The sequence below is a fragment of the Triticum aestivum genome, chromosome 3D (assembly GCF_018294505.1).
Source record: "Triticum aestivum cultivar Chinese Spring chromosome 3D, IWGSC CS RefSeq v2.1, whole genome shotgun sequence".
NCBI lineage: Eukaryota > Viridiplantae > Streptophyta > Magnoliopsida > Poales > Poaceae > Triticum > Triticum aestivum.
Genome location: NC_057802.1, coordinates 444,614,459 through 444,634,305, shown reverse-complemented (window position 1 = coordinate 444,634,305; position 19,847 = coordinate 444,614,459). Strand labels below are relative to the sequence as shown.

The 19,847-nt window shown below is 47.1% G+C and overlaps 1 pseudogene; it reads right to left on the bottom strand.

Annotated features, from left to right (window-relative positions):
- Positions 1 to 12,438: 12,438 nt before the first annotated feature.
- On the bottom strand, positions 12,439 to 15,119 carry LOC123074898 (nicotianamine aminotransferase 1-like; annotated as a pseudogene).
- Between the last annotated feature and the right edge of the window lie 4,728 nt (positions 15,120 to 19,847).

Genomic DNA, 19,847 nt, shown 5'->3' with positions numbered 1-19,847 from the left:
CTCAGTGTTCCGAGGCCATATCTGCATATGCTAGGCTCGTCAAGTTTAACCTGAGTATTCTGCGTGTGCAACTGTTTTGCACCCGTTGTATTTGAACGTAGAGCCTATCACACCCGATCATCACGTGGTGTCTCAGCACGAAGAACTTTCGCAACGGTGCATACTCAGGGAGAACACTTATACCTTGAAATTTAGTGAGAGATCATCTAATAATGCTACCGTCGATCTAAGCAAAATAAGATGCATAAAAGATAAACATCACATGCAATCAATATAAGTGATATGATATGGCCATCATCATCTTGTGCTTGTGATCTCCATCTCCGAAGCACCGTCATGATCACCATCGTCACCGGCGCGACACCTTGATCTCCATCGTAGCATCATTGTTGTCTCGCCAACTATTGCTTCTACGACTATCGCTACTGCTTAGTGATAAAGTAAAGCAATTACAGGGCGATTGCATTGCATACAATAAAGCGACAACCATATGGCTCCTGCCAGTTGCCGATAACTCGGTTACAAAACATGATCATCTCATACAATAAATATAGCATCATGCCTTGACCATATCACATCACAACATGCCCTGCAAAAACAAGTTAGACGTCCTCTACTTTGTTGTTGCAAGTTTTACGTGGCTGCTACGGGCTGAGCAAGAACCGTTCTTACCTACGCATCAAAACCACAACGATAGTTCGTCAAGTTAGTGCTGTTTTAACCTTCTCAAGGACCGGGTGTAGCCACACTCGGTTCAACTAAAGTTGGAGAAACTGACACCCGCCAACCACCTGTGTGCAAAGCACGTCAGTAGAACCAGTCTCGCGTAAGCGTACGCGTAATGTCGGTCCGGGCCGCTTCATCCAACAATATCGCCGAACCAAAGTGTGACATGCTGGTAAGCAGTATGACTAGTATCGCCCACAACTCACTTGTGTTCTACTCGTGCATATAACATCTACGCATAAAACCTGGCTCGGATGCCACTGTTGGGGAACGTAGTAATTTCAAAAAAATTCCTACGCACACACAGGATCATGGTGATGCATAGCAACGAAAGGGGATAGTGTGTCCACGTACCCTCGTAGACCGAAAGCGGAAGCGTTAGCACAACGCGGTTGATGTAGTCGTACGTCTTCACGATCCGACCGATCAAGTACCGAACGCACGGCACCTCCGAGTTCAGCACACGTTCAACTCGATGACGTCCCTCGAACTCCGATCCAGCCGAGCTTTGAGGGAGAGTTCCGTCACCACGACGGTGTGGTGACGATGATGATGTTCTACCGACGCAGGGCTTCGCCTAAGCACCGCTACGATATTATCGAGGTGGATTATGGTGGAGGGGGCACCGCACACGGCTAAGAGATCCAAAGGATCAATTGTTGTGTCTTTGGGGTGCCCCCATGCCCCCGTATATAAAGGAGCAAGGGAGAGGCCGGCCCTAGAGGGGGCGCGCCAAGTGTGGGGAGTCCCACTAGGACTCCCAAGTCCTAGTAGGATTCCCCTTTCCTTTTTGGAGTAGGAGAGAAGGAAAGAGGGGGGGAGGGAGAAGGAAAAGGGGGCTGCACCCCTTGTCCAATTCGGACCAGAGGGGGGCGCGCGCCTCCTTCCTTTTGGCCACTCTCCTCTATTCCCGTATGGCCCAATAAGGCCCAATACTTCTCCCGGTGAATTCCCGTAACTCCCCGGTACTCCGAAAATACCCGAATCACTCAGAACCTTTCCGATGTCCGAATATAGTCGTCCAATATATCGATCTTTACATCTCAACCATTTCGAGACTCCTCATCATGTCCCCGATCTCATCCGGGACTCCGAACTACCTTCGGTACATCAAATCACATAACTCATAATACAAATCGTCATCAAACTTTAAGCGTGCGGACCCTACGGGTTCGAGAACTATGTAGACATGACCGAGACACATATCCGGTCAATAACCAATAGCGGAACCTGGATGCTCATATTGGCTCCTACATACTATACGAAAATCTTTATCGGTCAAACCGCATAACAACATACGTTGTTCCCTTTGTCATCGGTATGTTACTTGCCCGAGATTCGATCGTCGGTATCTCAATACCTAGTTCAATCTCGTTACCGGCAAGTCTCTTTACTCGTTCCGTAATACATCATCCCGCAACTAACTCATTAGTTACAATGCTTGCAAGGCTTATAGTGATGTGCATTACCGAGTGGGCCCAGAGATACCTCTCCGACAATCGGAGTGACAAATCCTAATCTCGAAATACGCCAACCCAACAAGTACCTTCGGAGACACCTGTAGAGCACCTTTATAATCACCCAGTTACGTTGTGACGTTTGGTAGCACACAAAGTGTTCCTCCGGTAAACGGGAGTTGCATAATCTCATAGTCATAGGAACATGTATAAGTCATGAAGAAAGCAATAGCAAAATACTAAACGATCAAGTGCTAAGCTAACGGAATGGGTCAAGTCAATCACATCATTCTCCTAATGATGTGATCCCGTTAATCAAATGACAACTCATGTCTATGGCTAGGAAACATAACCATTTTTTATCAACGAGCTAGTCAAGTAGAGGCATGCTAGTGACACTCTGTTTGTCTATGTATTCACACAAGTATTATGTTTCCGGTTAATACAATTCTAGCATGAATAATAAACATTTATCATGAAATAAGGAAATAAATAATAACTTTATTATTGCCTCTAGGGCATATTTCCTTCACCGAGGGGGCCTCTCGAGAAACAGGCGCCAACCGTGGCATCGACGCGCGCGGAGCGCGTGTGATATGCCCAGCCTCGCTCGCGAGGGGACCGCGAGGGGGAGGCAATGAGTGCGAGCTCCGAATTAAGGCGAGAACCAGATTGCAAGAAATCGCTCAAACAAGAAAAGGCACCCCCCACGCAATCAACGGAAATCCAACTTGAACTCAAATCCAAATCCAGAAGGCAGGGTTACAGAAAAGAGATCAAAAGTAAATGGCCGCGTCCGGCGCCTAGTCTAGTCTTCTTGTCTTCAAGTCTTCTCACCAACGCGGAGCTAAGTGCTGCCACTAGGACGTGGGAGGGAGCCCCCGAGTCCCGAGGGCGGGACTCCTGAGACTCCGGGGCGTGTACAGCCCCACTCGTTATTATGTGAGAGTGTCACGGGCGGCGATCTTCACAGGCGTGAGCCTTACTTCATATCGCCTAACGAGGGCCCCGCCTTGCGCCACCCTCGACCACCATTGGGGGCGACCAGAAACCTGGACGACACCAAGGGGCAAAGGGGACGCCAGCGGCGCCCTCGGCGACCACGGGTCCTCTGCCGGGGGTAGGCTTTCCAGCACCTCCCCGGCAGAGGGCCTACCTCCGGGGGACGCCTTACTCCGTGTGGCGCGGGGAGGGGTCCAGCTCCCGACCCCTCTCTTCTAGCCCCTATTGCGCTCCCCCTGGCGGAAGGGAGGCCGTCGAGCTGGGGGCCGACAGCCGCTGTGGTGACCTGATCCTCCTGCGCACTATGGTTAGCGTAAGCCTGCTCCTGAGGAATTAGTGGTAGCCTATAGACGTTGTCGCCGGCGCGGTTGGTGAGGCTTCCGGACGGCTCATAAAAGGTGCCGGCTTCTAGCGCCTCCTCCTCCCAGCCCGGCTCGAGGAACGAGCCAGGGTCATCTTCCAGCATGTACTCCTGGTCCACCATGCGGGGCACGTAGGCCTCCGACGCCGCCGCCTCGAAGACCTCGCCGTAGTGCCCCACGCTCCATGTCGCCCGTCCTAGCGTGCCGTCTCGAGGATGGTAGGGTTGCATCCCGCCCGGACCGTAGGTGGCAGCGCTCGTGCCCGCGCCCAGCGGAGGTGGCGCGGGTGCGAGCGGGCGTACAACTCCGTTGGTTGCGCCGGTGTCGATGAAGCCTGGTGGTGCGCCTGTGGGCACGCGGGCGCGGCGTGGTCCGCCATGCAACCCGGACGTAGCTTGTGGCGTGAGCGGAGTACAGAAGGGTGGCGCCCCTGAAGCCGCAGCATCCAAGAGCTCAGCGACGCGCTCTAGCAAAGCATCCCGACCGCTCTCCATCAATTGGCATTGCAGCAGCTCTCGAGCCACTGAGAGCGCGACCCTCATGTTCGCCTGCTCCCGCCGGGTGTGCGGCGCCGTGGCGGCAGCGTGGCTTGAGGCCCTCGCGGCCGCTCGCACTTGTCGTGGAGTAAGAGCAGAGGGTGAGTGACCGCACCGCCCGCGCCCCGCGGTGTTTGGCGGTGCGCGTGACGCCTGAGGCGTGGGGTTGAGGTCTTCTTGGGCAGACGGCGCCGCCTGGGCCGGCCAGGCCGCCCAGCGGTCGGTATTGGCTCTTGAGTCGCCGGACATCGGAGCCGCGGAGCGTCGAAGGATCAACGAGCGGACCGGCTGGTGGAAGAAGAGCTCCAGCGCACCCCTACCTGGCGCGCCAAATGTCGGATCACGGGTTCCGGCAAAACCCTCAAGGTTCGAACACTAGGGTGCGCACGAAGATCTCCTCCTACCGATCCATGTCCTAGCTACGCTAAGATCTCAAGGGCTAACTCGACGAACTCGCAACACAAGAGACACAAGATTTATACTGGTTCGGACCACCGTTGTGGTGTAATACCCTACTCCAGTGTGGTGGTGGTGGATTGCCTCTCGGGCTGAGGATGAACAGTACAAGGGGAAGAACAGCCTCCTGAGGCGAGGTGTTCTTGTGTTTGGTGGGTGTGAGGATGAACTGAATGAGTTCGAGACCCGTTGCCTCCTACTGTGGTGGCTAATCCTATTTATAGTGGCCCTGGTCCTCTCCCCAAATATTGAGCGGGAAGGGAGCCAACAACGGCCAATTTGAAAGGGGACAACTAGTACAGCTTATCCTGACAAAAGCAGTCTTCGCCTGCCAAAGGCTCTGATGGTGACGCCGCCTTGGGCTCCATGGTGACCTCCGTCTTGCCGTCCTGCTGGTCTTGGTCTCGTTGCACTAATATGGAAACCTTTGCTTGACGCCTCGGTACTCCGCGTCTGCGTTTGCCTCCTTAGCACCAAAGAGGAAACAAGGACACTGTGCGCGCTGGCGCCTGCCTGGTCTCGATCGTCATTGCTTACGTCACGGGAACCTCGCTAGGTTTTCCTTGCCTTGATCTCTCCACCCCTCGGGAGCCAACCTGGTGAGGCTGCTCCCGAGGGGGTCTTGTGTCGTCCGCCTCACGAGACTTGGCCCCTCGCGAGGGTCTTGAGTGCTTGTTGGTGAAGATGGGCCGTACGGGCCCGCTCCCAGAGCCACGCCACGGGCCGCGGGCAGGCAAGTCTGGGGATCCCCGTTCCCAGAACGCCGACACATGGTAACTAAGTGAAGTCTTATCTCAAACTGTTCAACTACAACAACAGGTTGTGCAATAAGTGCACGCATAAAATCTTCGTTTGGAGTTGCAAACTCCCAAACTTTTTGTTAGCCATTACTAATGATTATGGGTTTGGTAAAGTAATCCGAGATAGTATCCACAATACAAGTTTGAAAGTGCATGTAGCCCCATGAGTGGTTTTGGTAATTCATGACAATCCTTATGGACTAATGTTTGCACCGAGGCATACACTCGAAGGGAAGATCCATTAGCAACGCTTGAAGAATATTGGATGAATTGAAAGATGAAATTCATCGACACGAACATATGCATGGAGACTTGATAATGAATGAAAATTCCTATAGAGAAACAATGGCATCAAGTTATATATGAAGGTTTGTTCCATGGGTAATGCAATAAGAAGATTGACTGGATTTGAAATGAATGCCATTTACATATAATTGTGCATCAAGATTGAGTTCAATAATTGAATCAAATATGATCAAGATGTATTCCATGTGATGAACAAGATATGATCAAAATGGAATGCATTAACTCATTCAAGGATCTCAGAGGTTGTCATGCTTCGGATAATGAGTTGAGTCAGGTTCAATTTTGAAATGAACATAATTAACATTAGTTCAGAACCCGGAATGACTGTCCTCAATAACAGTCCCGTATTTGGAACCCACACACCACATACAACCTCAGATTAAAATGATTCAAGAAAGGAAATTGTTCAGCTCAATAAGACAAATACTTTTCGTGTTGAACGTGTTTTCCATCCGAGATAATCTCGGGTGCCGAATAACTCATGCCATGTATCATGTAACCCCCTCGCACAAGGTGCTCCATCATCAATACAAAACACAAAGCAGAACAAAAGGGTATTACCTCACTATAAGGGCCCGAACCTGGGCCCTTGTGCGAACTCCCTTCCGGCACTTCCGGCCACGCTCGACACCATAACGAGGGTATTAGCATTTTCCCGACCGTCAATTATCTATCACATTATATCTAATTATCTTGTACAACTAGTAACGTAGCAAGTTCGACACCGCAAGTTGGGGACACAAGTGAGGTTCTATTTGTGTTGCATAATTGATCATTGGAGAATAGCACTGTACCTCTATGGATTGATATGTTGATTTCTCACTAAGAGAAATTCTAGGTGCTATCTACAAACTCCTGCACTTTGAAGCCCAACTCACTGTTAGACTATATACCTAGCAATCAACAGTACTTTGCTTAGAATCAAAGCATCTCCGAGGAACAATAAGATTTTAAAGGGAAAGTACGAGGTTTGAAGGGGAAAGTCAAAATTTTCATCATTTTCCGTTAAAACTTATATATGCTGAAAATTCGCCATTGTTAATTCCATGTAATACATTAGGACATTTTTTGGGTTAATTTAATTTTTAGGAAATTTAATTGATTTGTAGTGATTTAATGGGATCAAATTTGAACTACATGTACATTAACAAATGCACAAAAAAATTGTACAAAAATCATATTTAGGTGCTTGGGCATATACTAGTAAGCCTGCACGTGCAACGCACGTCTTGACTAATATAAATGATAAATGCCAGACAAATTTGTAAACTATATTGGATGTTGTACAGTTTAGCCGTAACTTCAAATATTGTGTCCACTAAAATTGTTTTCCATCCATTGTTTAGGTCATATACATAGTATTGTGAAAATTGCATTGATCACATAAATAATAATAGGTGTACTCATTTCACAATGCAATGCAACTTGTGTTAAAGGAAAAAAAATGGAAAACATGTACCATAAAAAGATAATCTAGAAAATTTGTTGAACAATCACAAAATAAAGAAAATAATGAATGAATAGGTCCTCTTCATTAATACTTCAGCTGCACCCAACTGTTCTTGTTCCTCCTCTTAACTGGCTAAAAACTGTACTCAACCACATCAGTGATGCGCCATCACCTGTACCAACACTTTTACACTCTCCTTCGTCCTTTCGTCACTCGAGAGAACCTGTACCCTGTCCAACAACGCACCGCCCTTGACATGCAGAGCCACAGCATGTTGGGATGCTCACAATATTGGTCCAAGCGTGACCAAACACGCGCGGAGAGTGCCAACGCTACAATTAGGTGCATTTTACAACTGGTATATACATGTAACAATAAGTAAATTACCAAAGAACGATAGTCAAACTACCAGATCATAAATGTATTTGTCCAAATCCGGTGATACCCATCAGTTCAAGAAAGATACATGGGTGTTTAATGCGCTCTGAGGGCAAATGATTAAATATAAAACTCAATTAGAAGCAGTCGCAATGGTACATTGTTCCTGGAGTGAGGCATACCGTGCCCCTAAAATATTGATGTTAAGAAGGCAATTAAAATTATTCTCCGAGCAAATGTTATTTTGCATATTCTTTCCGAATAGTACATCAAGGCAATGTTATTGTGCATGTCAAGGCAAGGTACATCTAGGAGCAGTGTTATTGTGCAAGTGAAAGCAGAGCATTACAACTTAGAAAATGCATGCCAGAGAATCTTCCTTTTCGAAAGTACCCAACTTTCCTTTTCAAGTGTGTAGAATTTTCCATCAAATATTTTGAAATTTCCCACAATATTCATGGTCAGAGAACTGGATTGTTTTATATCTCTCATAAGCAGACTACTTTAATTTAAAGAAGCAACTATTGTAGACCTATATAATTAATTTTAATGAAGTGTAAAAAAATACACTGCAAGAAACATGACTTAGGGGTTTAGGTGTCATCTAAATAAAATTAATAAATTATTAGCATTGAGGGTATTCCAGTTCGGAAGAGCACAACAAATAAATCTATTGGCTGCGATAATAGTCAGTGTCTTTACTCATTTTCCATTCAAAGTCGTCTCTTTAAGCAGTCAAATATATGATGATGTTCTGCTAAAGAAGTGTATGGAAAGCAAGAGTTAGATAGCTGAATACGGTATATCAATTGAAGAGCATAAAAGGGAAAGATCAATTCTAGCAATCCATGATACATAACACAAGTATTAGCACCTTTGAGTAACCAAAGTTGCAAATTTTCACTGGGATGTTCGACTCTCATCATGTTTAAGATCATGGTGACAGATTTCCTGCATTTCTAGCATCAGTTAATGAGGGGGGAAATCTGCATTGGTTTCCTTTGATAATTTTCCAAAGCAAAGTGTACCATGAAATGGCAGTAGCAGACCTCCGAAAGTAGTTGCTGAAAGAAGTACCTTGCTTGTTGACAAGAGAAAGCATACAAGTTATATGGTTACATCATTAGAGAATAAATAGAAGCATCTCCGATTAAATTTATTCTTCTTTACGAAAAATGTTAGTGTTGTACATCAGGCTGCAAAGCAATTCTCAACATTCAATTCAACTGGAATCACCAATAACATCGAAACAGAGGTATTTGAACTGACAATGAGCTCGAATATATAAATTTGGAAGTCGTACATGTTACGAAAATTAATTTTGTTACATATACTTCTTTTTATCTGATTCCTCTTATTGGAAGGTAACATTCTACAAATTTAGCATGTGCAGGTGCAGTTAGTGGAAAACATAAAAATCAATCTAGTTCAGCTTCAAAATATTGATGTGAACTATATGATTCAGAAATTAGAACACATGACATGTTCTCTAATCAGTTTATGCCTTTAAATCATTTGTCAAGCAACAACCATACCAATTGTCATGCGGAGAAAAATCTGATTCATAATGCTTATCATTCTGTAATGTTGGCAGTCCAGGAACACAACATGAAACATTACAGGTGCATTACTCATGCAGAAATCAAGGCTATCCCTCGCCGTGTTGTAAGCTTCACCTAAAGTTTACATTGGTGCACGTCGGCCTTATACAACGCAGCAGCTCTCACAGACAAACGCAGCAGCTATCATTAGTACACAAGTACACACGAACGAAATGATATTAACAACTTCATTCACACCCAATCTGCAGTTCCTCAGGTTGACTTATCAAATCAAATTAGTAAGTAGGCACACCCACCAACAAACTACTAAAGATCCAACCTTTGATGTAGAAGTCGTGGTAACTCATCTTCTAGTTGTTCTAGGGAGTTGGATGAACACCATGAGCCGCAGAAACTTGGCGAGAACCCACCCATCTCTTTTCCGACCTTCGCCGGCGCCGCAACCGCGTGCCTGATGCTCCTTCCGCTGCGTTCCTCTATTCCGTTGACACTGCCAGAACCACAAGAATTTGAATCAGAAATTTTCTCCAAAATAGAGCGCTAACAAACCATTAAAAATCCTATGAATTCCATTCCTACAAATCAATCGACCCGCAGAGCGCTAAGCCACCTTAATTAGTAGCATCTTCGTGGGTGAAGACGATGAGGAGCGGCGGGCGGCAGCCGTGTTGTCTGTTCGGCGGCCATGTACCTGGGGTAGCAGAGGAGGAGCAGCGGGGCGGCGGCCTGCTCTCACATCCGTTGGAGGAGAAGCGGCGGGGGTAGCGGCCTGCTCTTAAGTTCGTTAGAAAGGGACCGGCGGGGGCGTCGGCCCGCGCTCGCGTCCGTGGGAAGAGGATCAGCGACCTACATGGGGAAGCAGAGGAGCAGCGGCAGGGGCGGCGTCCTGCAATTGCCTCCGTCGGAGGAGCGGCGAGGACGGCGGCCTGCTCTCGCGTACGGTAGAAGTGGATCGGCCGGGGCGGCGACCTGCTCTCAGATGCGCCGGATGAGGGTTGGTTGTCTTCGCGTTTTCCGCGGCCCTCGCGCCCCTCATCAGGAAGCCAGGACATATTTGTTTCCTTTTATGATTCCACCTTTTTTTCCTACTTGTGCGGGTGTGGGAGGACATCGGTTCGGCAGAGTAATCGTCCGCCAGGGAAAATTGATAAACGCACTCTTGGCTGATGGTTAGTGTAATCTGAACGGTTAGATGAAATTAAATGACTTTGAACGTGAGGCTGTAATTGGTCGGGTTGTTATGTGTAGATTAGGCTGAGTGCGTTTAGCGATGAATATGTTTGCTTGTTTAATAGTAGTATAGATTAAGGTCATATGCAATAAATTTTTGGGAAAACAATAGGTTAATTCCATATGCGAGGCTTACTTAAGTTTCTAAGCAACCTACATCATAATTTTTTTTAAATCTAATCACATACTGTGTATTTTATATAATGACACCATACAAAGTTTCTTAGTTTTCAGACTTACTTATGTTTTATGTAAATTCAAAACCCACTTACCTAAAAGGTTTTGTATGAATTTTCCCATCTACATGTTTGAAATTCCCAAACATTTGTGTCATACGACCTAAATATATCCTACCTTCAATATGATTTTTCTACCAATGTTTGGATTTTTTAACGAACTTGCAGTTCAAATATGTTATATCCAATTGAATAGATAGATAATCATGAAATGCCTAAAATATAGAAAATGAACCCTAAAAAGTTCAATTTCTTTATACAATACCATAATACCTAAAACCCAGAAATACCCTAGAAAGACAGGAAAAATACCTAAAATTTTACCGTTGACGGGCCGTAAGAATAGCTTGCCACTGGTAAGTTATATGCATGGCTAACCGGTGGGTGCCACTTACTAGTGTGGATAACTTAGCTCGCCACCAGTACCACTGTAATTTTCCGTCCAAGGCTAAGTCAAGGATATTTTATCAGTGACAATTAAAATGTGGCACCTGCCACTGGTATGTAAATATTAGTGGCAGGGTAGGCTTGGCGTCCGCTACTAATAAGTGATCAGATTACGGTGGTGGGTGCAAATGCTTGCGACTAGTAAACTCCACATATAAGCAGTCTGCAAGCTAATCCAACTCGCATGCTCCCGCCGCCGCCGGCCGCCGGCCCCGCGCCCCACCTCCGCCCCCTTCCTCCCTCCCCTCTCCCCCGTCCAGACCCGCCTCGCGCCGCCTCCCCGGGAGGTGGCCGGGGCGGAGCTCGTGCCCCTCTTCCGCGGGGCCCCTCCTCCCCCTTTTCCTCTCGCCGCCGCCTGCGGTCGCCCCCGGCGCTGGCCCGGTGGTTCCGACGGCGGCGGGCCTTCCCTTTCCCGCGCGCGCGTGCTCCCTTCCCGGGGCAGGGAGGCGGCGGCGGTGCAGCTCGGCGTGGCTGCGGTCCGGCTGCCCTGCGGCGGCGGCCGGCGGCAGGCGTGGTGTCGGCACCGCTCCTTGGCGGCGGGGCGGTGTGGTGGTGCTGGGTGGCCGTCGTCGCGACCCCGGCCCAGATCTAGGCCCGGCGGGCCCCATCTGGGTCCTAGCGGGCCGGCTCCCCGGCGTGGCCTCGTTGTTTGCGGCGCGGTGAGGAGGAGGAGCGGCTCGGATGTGGGGCGTCGGCGTCGACGGCGTGCCGGCAGCAGCGCAATGGCGGGAGCTTTACGGGCCCACGAGGGCTCGGCCGGGCCTGTGGGCCCACGGGCCTGGTGTGCTCCTGCTATTGCGTCCGGACGGCTACCGTCACGGACGGTGGAGGTGGGGCCCTCCTGCGTGCCGACGATGCTGATGCCCTAGTCCCGGCTCTGATTCTTCGCCGCGCTGCCCTCACTTCGCGGTGCCGTGGTGAGACGGCGTGGGGGCCTCATGTCCGCGTTGGCGCAGGGTAGTGGTTGGTCTGCTGGCTGGATCCGGAGCTCCCGAGGTGCGGGTTGGGATCGGGGGAAACCCCTGTCGGCGTGTCCGACACCGGCGCGGTGACGCCTGTGGGCGCCACCTGACCTTCCGGGAGGGCGTCGGGGGCTACCCTTCCTCTCGCCTCGTCGTGTACCGGGGGAAACCCTTGGCAGTAGCGTCGTCATCGTCGCGATCCTTCTTGGAGGTATTGATAGGTGCCGGCGCTCCGGAGTCTTGGAGCCTAGTGGAAGATCGTGATGGGTGCAGTGGTCGCGAGGCTTCTTCGTTTTTGTTGATCCGCCGTTGTCGGCATTTGTTTCTTTGTTCTTTCTTTGTCGTTTTTTTTGGGCATGACTGTGCTGCTTCCGCCCCAGCACCTATCCCTGTATGGTTTGGTTGGTTGCTTTGTATACAAAGCGGGGGAAACCCTTTTTCGGCAATCCAACTCGCATTGTATTTACTTTGACATATTTACCATATTTAAGATACAACTGTGCAGTAATTTAGCTATTACTTGCCGCAAAAAAAGACATTTAGCTATTACATTCATCCGAGTTTGATTTCTCTCATGTGTGTGGCTAGGTCTCAATCGACTGAGACTTAACCAAGTCCGAGTCAAGTGACATAGTATATAAAAAAACTGAAAAAAAAAGTACAAATCTTCATGCAAGTTCAAAAGAATATAGCATCGACTAAGACTTAGCAAATTGTTCTCTCATATGCACCACAAGTTGCACATGCTCATTCTAACTCTATTTTGGAGGACCCACACAGATGCATATATTACTTCACCTCCTTAGCCTTGCCATGCCTTTTGCAGAAAGATTTGACCCTCTCCAGGCCATCCTCAAGAAGGGGTCGATCAACTGCAAACGTAATACGGAGCCAATCCTTCATTCCTAGTCCACTCTCTGTAGTGCATCAGCATGTGTTAATTTTCAGTTGCAGAATACTACCGTCAATTAGTAATTGAACCAGCAGATACCCCACCCCGTGAATTGTAGCAGGAATATTTTTAGACTATTGAAGGAAGACGTTTGTACCTCCCAGTTAATTTGATTACAGTATAGTCATGTGTAAGGCGTTTTGATGACCGGGCTCCATGTAGCCCTTTATTTTTCAAAAATTCAAAATTCAAACTTTCTCATTTCAAAAAAATCTGAAAAATATGCAACTATACGAGGATGAAATGTATATGTGTGTAAAAAATCAGGATGAAATACCTTGAAATGCGACCTGTACAAAGAAAAGACAAATTTTTGCACTTTGAGGATGAATAGTATCATGTGTTGAAAAGCCCTAGTTTTTTTTTTATACAACCCTCATTCCAACGTATTTTGTCCTGAAAATTTACACATATGTGCACTATGCCTCCAAGTATGTCTGTATTTTTTTAGAATTTTTGAAATGTTAAAAATATGAAGACGATTTTCGTGGGCTATGTAAACGATGTCAAAACAAGTTAAGTTACAAATACCAAAACCAGATAATAGTACAATGCAGCATAGTTGATAAGTCCAATGCATGATTGATTATGTATGTACCTGGGCAAATGACCACGGATTCCTCTCGGGCAACCTTGGTGCAGAAGTCGACATCATCGTCGATACCATCTAAGCAGGACAGGTCCAGCTTCACCATGACGACCATGGACCCCTCTGGTTTGTGAGGGCAGGTGATGCAGTCGATGTCGTTGAGTTTCTGGTAGCATATCTCTGCGGCCTCTCTCATCACGTTCATGGCGTTCTCGAAGAAAGCTTCATCCGTGTTGGCGATGATTTGGGGTATAGCTCCCTGGTCAAGTTATTTCCACGGCGCTGAGAGGAAAACTACCAGCGCTGATACTCCACACGTACGAACATTTGCTAGGCACTAACCTGAACAAACGTTACTGGGTCTACCGAGATGCCACAGTAGCTTATTATCGACTGAATAACCTGTTACCGGGAAGAAATTAGGTTCTCTTTCAGATGTCATGCATAACCAGATTGAATTCGCCACTTGAAAGTTGTGGTACGTAACTGTCTTGAAAAGTTGAAATGAGTGTATCTACACACTGAAACACGTCTAGATACACCCATTTCGACGATAAATAATTCCGGACGGAGGTTGTACGTACCTTCTTGTCCCTAATGACTCCCTTTGGATCGGATGCCGCAATCCAGCCAAGTCGCCAACCAGGCACCATCCACCGCTTGGAGATGCCTCCCAAGGTCACCACTGGAGCTGTCTCCCCAAACACACCCATGGGCACGAACGGCTTGCTCCCAAAGACGCAATGGCCGTAAACTTCGTCACTGATCACCAGGACTCCGAGCTTCCTCGCGGTCTCTGCAATCTGTTTGATTACCCTATCACCGATCATCATATATATTCAAGGATGCAACGTACATCTCTCTGAAGTGGCCACTGTTTAAGGTAGATACTACCTTGGCCAAGTGGTCATAGGAGTAGACGCTCCCACAGGGGTTATTGGGATTAACGATGACCATGGCGACCGTATTCTCGTCGGCGAGAGCCTCTACCCCGTCGAGGTCGACCTCCCACCCCTTCTCCGGCACAAGATCGAAGTGCCGGAACTCGAGGCCGCACAAGGCCGCGCGCGCCTCGTACGTTGGGTACCCCGGCCGCGGCAGCAGCACGTTGGCGCCAGGCGAGGCCAGCACGGCCATCATGATCTCGATGGCGTGGTTGCAGCCGGCCGTGAGCACGCACGACGTCGCCTGCGGCCAGCTCGTAGGGGAGCTCGCGGGACAGGTACGCGGCGACGGCGCTGCAGCAGTACATACATATATGTGCGTTCACTTGCTGCCTCATATGAGACTTTGACTGACTGAAACAGAGAAGGCTAGAGCCTAGAGCGGCGCACCTGCGCGCGTCGGCCACGCCGGCGGCAGGGGAGTAGCGGCTGTGCTTGCCCGACAGAACGGCGGCGGCGACGGCTTCCGCGGCAGCGGCCGCCGTGCGGAAGCACGCGAACACCGAGGGGTCGCCGTGGCCGAACGGTGCGACGGGCCGCGGGTCGCTCGTGTCCAGGCAGTCATACACGCGGCGCACGAGGGAGCGGATGCTCTGCCTGCTAGCCGCCTCCAGCGCCGGGTTTGCCGCCCCAAAGCGCCATTTCGCCTCCCCGCTCTTCTCCATGGTTGGCCGCCGAGGACGGGCGAGCTAGCGTCTTGCGGCAGTGTGCGTCGGGCGGTGCCTCTCATGCGTGTGCGTTTTTATCTACGGAATGCTAGGTCGTCGTCTCACTTGTTTCTCACGGCGGGACTGTCTGAGTAACATCGAATGTTTTGTCAACTACACGTAGGAGTCACAGGCACACGACCCGTTCTAATCTCTGAATCTTTTTTTTTCGATGGACTTAATAATCTTCTAATAATGCTATATATGTTTGGATGTATGTAATGGAGGTCTCCGTATTGAATTGGAGCAAATTGTAATGGACATAAATACAAATTAGTTTGTTTGGATGCTCATGGAGCCTCAATGAGGTTCCAGTACCAAATTATGTTTGGGTGACAAACTGTGGAATTGCATAGTGTTTTCTTCTTCTTTTTTTCTTACCTTTTCTATTTTTTCACATGCCAAATCATGAATATTTATTAAAAGTCATGAATATTTAAAATACTATGAACTTGTTTTAGAATTCACTATTGTTTTTATAATTTCATAAATATTTTAAAATTCATGAATATTTGGAAATACGTGAACATTTTATATTTTTGAAAACTTCTTGAAATTCATGAACATTGTTTCAAATCCATGAATACTTTCTATTTTGTTTTTTATTCACATTTTTAAAAAAACATCAAGAATTTTAAAATACTAGATTTTTTGTTGATTGAATGAACTTCTTCAAATAAAAAATATGGTGGTTATTTTATGGGCTAGCAATGGAGCAAGCGGGAAAAAAACTAAACGAGCGAGTGGGGGAGCCAAAGTGAGCGAGCGAGAGGTCCATGACCCGACCCATATGAATGTTATAACAAAAATCTAACGGCTTCAACGTGGAATAAGAGCTCCCAAGGGACTCACACAACCATCACCGACTGACATCGAAGTCGAAACGTGTGTCAGAGCTAATCCCGGCAGATCCCTCGGTAGAGTATCCCACCGTGACGATTAGGTCAAAGGAAAAAACATGAGACATATTTACCCAGATTCAGGCCCTCCTTACGAGGTAAAACCCTACCCCTGCTCATGTATATTGCGATTGTAATGTACAAAGCAAAGGTAATACAAAAATATTATAATGTGTTGTATCAACTGGCTTATATAAGATATTGATGTCCCTAGGGTTACACAACCTAGTTGGCTACATCGATGAAGGGGAGTCCTCCACGGCTCTAGCTTCCTTGTCTTGAATGGCAAGTCAGAGTCTTCTTTCTACAGGGCCCGAGGGTCGACACAATGGCCTAGGGCGGAACCAACCTAGGGTGCCTTGGGCTGGCCTAGTTAGGCTGGCAACCGACAAGGTGAGGCACCACTAGACCATAGCACCATCAACATGTAAGGACTCAACATAGAGGCGGACCACGATTTTTTTTTAAGATGGGGCGAAGTCTCACTAAGATTTTTTTTATGCGAATCAAAGGAGTCAATACACACTAACAATGCACACTACAACATTCTCCATGAACTTCAACATTCTCTTCCACTATAGCTTCAAGAGAATCTGTAGTTTGTTCTTCCACTTGTTCTGTTTGCATCAAATTTTCATGCTCTACTTCCACGGAACTCACTTGATCTTGATGAGTGGCATGTGCCGAAGCATTGACACTTTCACGGGTACTTGGGTTCGATTTCGAGCTACTGCCACCACCAAGCACTTCAAAATATCTTTTCATATTTGCAATTCACAACCAGAGTGTTCACAACATTAATATGTCACTACAATCTTCTTGAATTTGAGGCTTCAAGCTACTGTTGAAATTTGCTACAAAATTTCAGAACAATTGAGAAATTACCTCCTCCCCTTTCCTTTGGATTTGCTATTCCCTTCCTCTTCTTTCCATCTTCTGGCAATCTCGCCGTTACTGCGTCGGACTCGGAAGTGGCCGGACGCCCGGATAGCTGTTGCTGCCGCTAGGCGCCTAGGCCCCGGCTGGAGCCGCCGCTTTCGCTTGCTTCCGCGGTGCGCCGCCCTCTAGCCCCCCAGCCTGCCGCCGCCGTTGCCTGCCCTGCCGTCAGCTGCCCCGCCCGGTCCTGGGCTCCTGGTGACCTGGCCAGCCGCCGCCTCCGCGCTAGCTTAGGGATTTGGGTTGTTGCATGGCGTCACGTGGAGAGAACAGAGGAGTGGTCGAGTGTGTTGCGTCTCTGCTCACGTGGACGCTCGAACCTGGTTGGCTGCCTCGGCTGTTGGCTCATCAGGCCGCTCGCTTCGTCGGCCCATCACGTATAACAGCGACAACGCAGCGTATTCTTCTAGCGATCGATGCATAGTGGTTATAATTTTTTTGCTCAAAATTAAGGTATGGCAGGCGCCATACCCTGCCCACTGGAGGGCTCCGCCAGTGACTCAACAAGCACACACCTAATAACTCCACTCTCGTCTTAAAACAAATATCATCTCCAATAGCAACCCAAACGACATAGTAAGATAAAAAAAAGATCGTCACAACATAATTAAAACCCAAGCAAGCATAAATAAAATCGAAAGAAACAACCAACCACATTAACCTGCTAAATAAAACATAGTTAATCTCGTGAGTGAAGAACAGTACGGCGAAGCGCGCGTTAGTCTCTAGTAAGATACTTTCTTCAACCCACAAAGTTAGTACAAAGTTGAGTCACTTATTTTGGAATGGAGGGAGTACTAAGCTCTCTAGATTTGAAGCGCCTTTGTGCTTCAAAGGCTATGGGGTCATTATGGACCTTGCCTATAAGGGTGTGGGTCGATGGTTGACAGCAACTCACACTTAGCCATAGTGGACCGGTCGGTTTTAAGAATATATTGTCTGGTTTGTTTTATCTTTTACTCTTTATTTTCTACTAATTATTTTTAGAACAACCTTCCCCGGTCTTCCAAAGGGTAAGAATCAAATAAGAAGTAGGAGCCCCAAAGAGAAAATAAGAAAGATTAACCGACTTTAATAGTTTCCCATTACTTTCTTTTCAGTATGTTTTTTTTCATTCTATTTATTCACATTTTATTTCATGGATAACCTTCCTAGATTTGAGCCCCTCGTGTGTAGGGGATATGGAGGTCGCTATAGGCCCCGCTTGTAAGGTTGTGTGTCGCAGGTTGAGAGTAACGCGCACCTAACCATAATGGATCTGTTGGTTTTCCTGGTTTTGAGAAGGTATTGCGTGGTTTCTTTTTTTGTGTGTCTTTCTACTATTTTTAATAGTTTTTCTTCTGTTGCCCCCTTTTCCTTTTCTCTTTTCCTATTAGTTTTATCTTTCTCCTTCTCTTTTATGTTTTCATTTTATTTTCCCACATTTTAATTCATGAATATTTATTAAAATTCATGAACATTTAAAAACATGAATATTTTTTTAAATCCACAAGCATGTTTTAAATTCATGAATATTTTTATAATCTGTATTTTTTAATTTCAAACATTTTACCAAGATTGCAAACATTGTTTGAAATTCACATATATTTTAAAATTCATGATTTTTTATTTGGAAATCATATTTTAAAATTTAGAAAAAAATCAGTGAACATCTTTTTATGTAACAAAAAATTCCAAATAAAAAAGTGTTATAGCCATTTTTTCTGAGCTAGAAGTGGAGCGAGCAGGAAAAAGGCTAAGCGAGCAAGCAGAATCGGGAGCCGAGCTGAGCAAGCGAAAGCTTCATTGGTCGGCTCATGTGAGAGTTGTAGCAATAATGCCATGGTTTTTTTCATGGAATAAGAGCTTTCAAGGAGCTCACACAAACCACCGCTGGCTAACACCCATGCTGAAACAAGTAATGACACCACAACCATGCACCAAGCAACTACACTCTCCTCTCAGAATAAATACAATCTCCAATAGTAGCCCCACATGGTATACAGATGAAAAAACACCACCAGAACATAATTAAAACCCAAGCCAACATGGATAAAATCAAAACAACCGATTGCAATAAACCTGCTAGAGAAAAATAATCAATCCTACGAGTGAAGAAGCGCTTGTTAGCCTCTAGTAAGATTCTAAGATCCCTTGAAATACTGCTTTCTTGTGCTTTTGGGGCTTTGGAGGGCGTTGAGGGGCCCATTCGTAAGTCGGTGTTAATCGCTGACGGTGTTTGGGCTTACTGCTTAGTATTCTTAACCTCTACATCTTCTCCTCTTTCTCAATCTCTCAATCCTCCCCTCTGTCGCACCCTTTTTCCTTCTCTCGACCATGTACCTATACCTATTCTCTCCTCCATCTGATCTTCTCATCCCCAGCTAGCTCCTATCTCGTTGCTCTCCTCTGGGAGAAGAGGATAAAGATCGACTCATGCTATCGCGACGCCGACGAGCCCCAAGAAGTACCACCTGCCTAGCTGTCCTCGAGAAGCATCCATCTTCGGCAGTGATGAGGCGTGAAGGAAGAGGTCAGCACACAAAGCGGCTCTATGACGCTAGGTGGCTGGAGGATAGGCGCCGAAAAAAATTCCTGCCACAAGTGGCAAGGGTTCTTCTCGGTTGCTGGGCCCGAAGTCCAACACATATGATGAAGACATCCAATTCTGGGTCATGACTCCCTAACCAAATCAGGGATGAGACACGATCTAGGTGAGAATGGGGCTGGTACAGTGGACATTCTCAATTTATTATGATTGGTGGCCCTCAATTTCTTAATCAAATTGAAGGGTAAAAAACTTGGGCCTAAGAGTGGAGGTGAAGGAGGTGCAGATGAACAGGGATTATTTTGCTCCAAATGAAAGGAAGGCGGGCATATCAACAAGGATTGCAGAAAAAATGTTTATTGTATCCTGTGTGGAAAAGAGTC